Here is a 6856-nt window from a genome sequence, read left to right on the forward strand (position 1 = left end):
CAAAAACAGCTGCAGCAACAGGTTGTTTCCACCTGCTGTGCAATTTCAAATATTTTATTATACTGAAATACTTAATACTTATTTTCCACTGAATACTGAGTTTTAATCGTGCTCTTTGTGTCATTGTATGCTTTCTGGCCTTGAAAGTTTACTTTTGAGAGGAAGGAGGCCTGATCCAATTTATTTTATCTGTAGGATTGAAAATGATGGTACAGTACGAAGGCAATGAGCAAAACAATGAATGGAACATAGCAATGCAAGCTGACTTGCTGTTTGGTACTAAATCTTTAACCATAATCCTTAGTGTTGTCGCTTAAACTCACTCATTTGATGCAATGACTTCCTCAAAAAACTGAATCCAATGCAAAGATCATGCTTAAATAAACTAATATTTATTTCATTACATTTTACCTACTAAAACCACAATTGTGTTCACATTTAAATATTTAACATTCGTTAATTTTACTCGTGGACAGTCTTCCATTTGAATATATCATTTAATTTAAGCTAAGAGGTTGTACACACACATACACACACACACACACACACACACACACACACACACACACACACACACACACACACACACAGAGCTGTAACAATTCCTGAAAGTAGTATCGTGCTACTACTCTTTTGCCGCCTACAGCCCATGTTTGGTTCAATTATTGATACAAGACCATGCTGAAGCCTTCATAGCTCAACATGTCAGTGGAAGCAGGGATGTTGGATATAATTTATTTTATCAAAAGAAAACAGATAGCCAATTCGAATTCTCTATCAAATCACATCTCTGGCTTCAGCTCACATTTTGTCATTCACCTTTGACCTTTAATCCAAACCTTTGAGACCTAAAGAAGTTACGATCAATATTGTAACTTTCTTACAAAACTGTAGGTTTGTTTTGCAAATGGTCTTGTGTCTTGAATACCTTACTGTGAGCAGTAAGAAGCATCTTTCTCTAACAATATAAGGACCACCAAATAATTTAGATGCCTTCAATACCCAACAGCAACACAGCTAAGATGAACTCAAAGAGAAGTTTTCCTTCTTGAATGAAAATTTGCTCTTCATGCCGTCAAACTAAGAAACAGTTAAACAATTGAAGACTCTGTAATCACCTAATGAGAAGAGTACTGGTGAGCTCTCATCCACAGGAAGGTTCCAGAAGGCGATGTTGATGGCCATGGTGCAGAGGAGCAGGCTCATGCAGCAGGAAACCCTCTGGGCACGTGTGAACGGACTACGCGAGGGGGGATCCACTATGGACACCCAGATGTGCTCATCCCTGAAGCCAGTCGATGTTCTGCTCTGGAAAATGTTCCTGAAAGAGAGTAACAGGTATAAACAATGGTGGTAATCAATGAACATGACCTTCTCAAGAGCTGAAGTGGCTTATTTCAGCAGTGCAAAGTGCTACGACTCTGACCTGAAGCTGGCAATCTCGTTGTTCTTTGCAGCGTTGAAGGTTTTCTTAGTCATGTTGTCTCCTCGGTCGAAACTCAGCCAGCAGTTGCAGAAGAAATGAAACACATGTCGTGTTTGGAGGTCTTGTACGGTCACCTTGTTTATATACCTTTTCATAAGGGAAGTTCATTAAAACAACAAAGATTACAGATTTGAGATATGAATAATCGCATGTAAGAAATGCAAATGTTTGATCATAGTTAGCTGCACAAGGAAATATTGCAAAATGTGAGCACCAGATTTTTAATAAAATTTGAGAATTTTTACCCATATTATTTATGCAATGTATTTTGCTTTGATGTTTTCATTTATCACTTACTGCATGCCTGTAGCCAGAGCCAGTATTAGAATAATGTGAAAGGAAACATGATATTGGCCTACTTATCATACCATGAGCAAAGAATTTTTTTAATTTATTTTTTTAATTTTATTTCACTTTATTAATCCCCGAGGGGAAAGATAATAATCAAGCGTGGATGCTGCATTTATTATAGTATCTTATTGGGAGTACTACAGATACCCAAAGCATTTTTTGCAATTGAAATCTTATTTCTTTCTTACAGTACAGCTATAACATAAAACTACAAGTAGGTCATCAGCTGCCTTGGACAGTTTATGGGAGGCGCTGTGGTTTGATCTGATTAAAATATGCTCAGCCTGTGGAGTACCATGATGGGTGATCCCCAGAGTTGTCGTGTTGCAGCTTGAGGTTTTGCACTTCGCCCAGAGGGAAGGGTGTGGCCAGCAGGAACATATCGACACTTCCTCTCTCAAACACAGGCTTGTCAGGGTCCGTGAGGATGTGTCTGGTACTCTCTCCCTCTGAGCCAATCAGCTGTGCTGTGACCTGCAGGACAGCACAGTTTACTGATGAACCAGAGAGAGCAGTGACACACACGGTGTACACTGAAAGGACCAGAAGAGTTCTAGAGCAAACAATATATCTGGAATGATATCATATTGTCATGTCCAGGCTGGTTTCCATTCATTTTAGTAGCTTTTGAAATGACTTGAAACTTAGTTTTTATAAGTAAAAATTTAGTTTTTGAATCCTCTTGTCAAAGCTTCATACAGTAACAGTGTTTGGGAAAGCATAGATTAGGAATACATGTTAAGAATATTCTTTAAAATATAATCCTTAGGATCTTCTTTGATACCTGTGCAGGCAAGTTATGATAGCCGGTTACTGTTTCCACTACAGTTCACTCTTCTGATGGATTAAGGTGTCAGTGGGAAGTTCTTACATGATGGCCGTAAAACAACTTTATTCATTAATGGGCAAGTTTGCAGTTTTCAAATCTGTCTAAAACCAATAGTCAGGAGTCTGTTTGACCATTAAAGCAAGTGTTTTTAATACTGTCCACAATGGCTGTGACCTCCTGTAAAAACCTTACAATTGTTTCCAGACTTGAAAAACTTGAGGTCGTCCTTTAGGGAAGCTAAAATCACATTATAAGAAAGATGTTTGCTGGTTGTTTTCCTTCTGGATTAGATGAGCCTTTTAGTAAAGGCTTTTGAACAATCCTTCCTTCCCTGCATTGTGTATATACTCAGCTGCAACTATAGTCATATCTTAATGAACTGAACTGAATCCATTGACTGAAAAGCAGGAAAAATGGATTTATCTGAAATATACAAAGTTGTTGAAAGGTGAAAACATACAAGAACAACATGGGTCTTTAAGCCGAGATGTATTGTACTGCACATTCAGTAAAATAATCATTCTACGAGCTATTTCAATGTTCTGTCAGAAATGAAAAAGAAATGAGTCATAATTGTGTAAGTGGAAGATGACGCTTACATTAGCAGAAGTCCCAGCGCTCTTGCGGTGCCCAGTCTGGATCCCGATCAGGTAGTTGTACTGGGCTCCCGGGTGATTGTCCTCCAGCAGAGTCATCTTCCTCTGATTGTGCAAAAGTAAACATTGTGGTGTAGTAAAATATGAATAGTTTTGGAAAAACTGTTCATTTTTGCAGGGTAATGAATATAAAGATATAAAGAGTTTAGTTTCCAAATGAAATGTCCATCATTGAAAAAGGACATTATGCAGGATATTATGACTTAACACAATGAGATGATATATACAGTTCAGATTCAAGAGAAAAGTAAACATTCTTCTAACTTCTTGTAGCTGAATTATGCCGACACAGTAACACTGCATTAAGGGTTGATGCCTCATAATTTAATGAATATTACATGAAAAACACATCCAATAGGACCTGTTATAATAGACTGACCTTAGAGCGTGCCCTGCGGTCAACATAGGCGGCCCACAGCACAGTGATCAGGTAGAGGCCGTAGAACGCACACAGCAGAGCCAGCACCACGTAGTTCTCATTCACAGTTGCAAACAACTCTGTTGTGCGGGATATGTCAACGTTGTTTGGCATCACAAAGAAGGAGCTCCCGAAGAGAGTGAGGTGGTTACACAGACACTGGGTTTGCTGTGGAGTGGTTTTCTCTCCCACCTGAGACAAACACAGCGTATCACTGTCTGCTGCTACAAGATTATAACTGTCCATGCAGGAGCCAAAGCATCATAGCCAGGTGCTCAGACTTTATCAGGTGGCCACCTACCCTGCAGCCTTCAGTGCTCCATGTTTGCCTCACTTCATGCCAGTACAAGCACTGGCTCATGAAGGAACTGATCTTGAGGGTCAAGCCTGACACCTCCTTTGAATCGTTGAGTCTGGTGTCAACATACCACGTCCCAGCAGTCAAATTTAACATCTCTGGAGTTATAATCCATTGATGGATTCCTGAAGCAAAAGATTTGTATATATACAAATTCATAATCTAAGAACCAACCAAGGAAATTAATCTTTGCTATATTTGTTTTTATTAGTGTCTACAGGGTTGAAAAGTTCCACTCCAACAGGTACAGCGGTTGTAATGTCCCTCCTAAATGTTAAAATCAAAAGTGAGAGAAACCTGAGCTCTGGTTACACAGTAATAGATCAACATGCTGGTGGTTACCTGCTGATCTAAAGACGGTTCTGTTTCTGGAATTTTGGGGATTCGGAGGTGACCCATGAGCCAAGGTCAGAAGCAGTGACACATTGGCGTTGTGCTCTACAGTGAAGAAGACAGTCACCTGAGGGTCTGTTATGTTGATTAAGGTCACCAATTTTCTATCTTGCTCCAACACAGCTGTGTTACTCAACAGAGGTGCAGCATCTGGATGAGGCAGAAAGATCTGGAGAGGGAAGGGAAATAAACTGCAACATCAGGCTTTAAAATGACAAAATGAACAAAAAAGAGTATTATTTTGTGTGAGCCTCCCAGTCTGGACTACTCTTTGTTTGTCTTAAATTTAATATACAGTCATCAAGAAATGTAAGAACATCCCATTGAAACTGTTGGCTTTTTTGGAAAATATTTGGACAAGGACACATTTGTTCATAGAGCCCAACAGCATACATGGGATGCCCATATTTTGTCATATGCATTACATAACAAATACCAAAATCTCCCTCTTCTTTGATCACCTTCTATCACCACAAGCCTTTTGTGTATTTGTAGTATATTTGCTACTCTTCTTCAAGATTATTTTTGCCTTTTCAGGTGCTTTTCTCCACAAATTCCACAGCTGATCCTGTTGCACACATCTGTGTGAAACACTGAAACTGAGTTTGTAATATTTCAATCTCTCTTTTGTCTTTTTCAAAACTGCCCTGACTAGGAGGCACTGTGATGTTGGATAGTCTGAATGTAATGTTCTGGTCTCTAAAAGTGCCACCTGCTGTAAATAACACTATAGTTGTAATGACTCATGTTGGCTGTACCTCAATCATCTCTTTCAGGTTTGACAAATTAATGTTTGCTGATCCGCTGCTCAATACAATGTTGCAAACCATCCCTGATATGGTATCAGATGGATGGGGATTTTTTAAGAATGCAGACATCTAAGAACGGAAAGAAAAAGCTCTGTTAAAAAGTTTGTAGGTGACAACAAAGATGCAAACAAACATGATGATGATGACACAGACAGACCTGAGTAGAGATTGTGTCGTACTTTTCAAGCTGTGGGCTCAGTTCCTTAAAATCGGGGAACTTTACATACGCCCCATCTGGCTCAGAGCCCAGCACCAAATTACTGAATTCATTTGCTTTGCGGCTGGTAGGAGGAAAATCAAATTTTTTAATAACAGTTTTTAAAGGAAAAACAAGTGATATTGAAGATACCAACCTGGCCAGATAAACAGTGCCTGTTGAGTGCTGGATGGTGACTTGCTGTGTGTCGGATGTACCCATCAGCGCAGCAATAGTCTGGAAAATCTCAGCAACATTGTTAAACAAAGTCTGGAGAGAAAAAAAAGCTGCATCATCTTACTGTGAGAGCCACAACAATGGCATGGCACTAATATGTGTGTGATGTTAACGTTGATATAAACACATGGACTTACCTTGTCGTTTGGATTGGTGTCCATGTCACAGTTTTCCACTGAGACATGCAGGATGGCAATGCTACAGTTAACAATGTGACTGATGGTGTCGTTGTTTTGTAAAGCGAACTCTTTAGTCATTTTTTTGGTGCCTGCCATCAAATACTCAATAAATTGTTTCTGAGAACGAAAAGCAGATAGAATTTAACATGGCATGAGACGCTGAGTCTATACAAGGATGTGAATAATGCAATCACGATGTAATAGTTCCCACAGGCTTTCCAAAATAAAGGTGCCCACCATGTCGTTGTTTGTCGGCTCCCCTACTGTCGTTTCCATTTGACGTAGTACGTTGTCTGCTTCCTGTCTCAGAAAAACAGCACTTGTAAACTCTGTGGTATATTCAACAAAATTACATTCTCTGTGCAATTCAACACTCATGTAATTCACAACTTCACAAATTCTGGATGTATAATTAATGAGGCTTCTCCCACCGTGAGAAGGTTTTCAATGTTCGCGACATTTTCAGCCATGGCACCTATACTCCTTTTGAGCCCTGAAAATCCAAGTTTGTGTTTGTGTGTGTTTGAAAGGTAACAAGAAAGAGAGGCGCACACAATTTAGTTTCATGGTTATTGACTGTTGAATAAGGAGACACACAATGTTTCAGTATAACTTACGAGATCGGGTTGCATGACTGGGGACTATTATACTCTGTAAAGAAAATATGAACACATTGAACATTTTCTGTTTGTGTGGCTTCTTACTGAAAAATATGTGAAATGTATTTCTTACCTTTGAGCTTGATGGAGATCGCAAAACTTTAAAAACAATAATGACACGTTTAACAAACAGCAAAGTAAATATAAAGGGAGATGTAAATAAACTTCACCGGGGTGTGATAAATGAAAGAAAAGGAAAGGAAGACATGAAGGAAAGAAAGAGTTAGCGCAGTGTCTAGGAGGTTTCACATACTGTGGGTGCAAAGGAAGCCTCGTCTCTGGTTA

The sequence above is a fragment of the Embiotoca jacksoni genome, unplaced genomic scaffold, assembly GCF_022577435.1.
Source record: "Embiotoca jacksoni isolate LCO1_2020_lvr unplaced genomic scaffold, fEmbJac1.0.p SCAF_6, whole genome shotgun sequence".
In the NCBI taxonomy this organism is placed as follows: Eukaryota; Metazoa; Chordata; class Actinopteri; family Embiotocidae; genus Embiotoca; species Embiotoca jacksoni.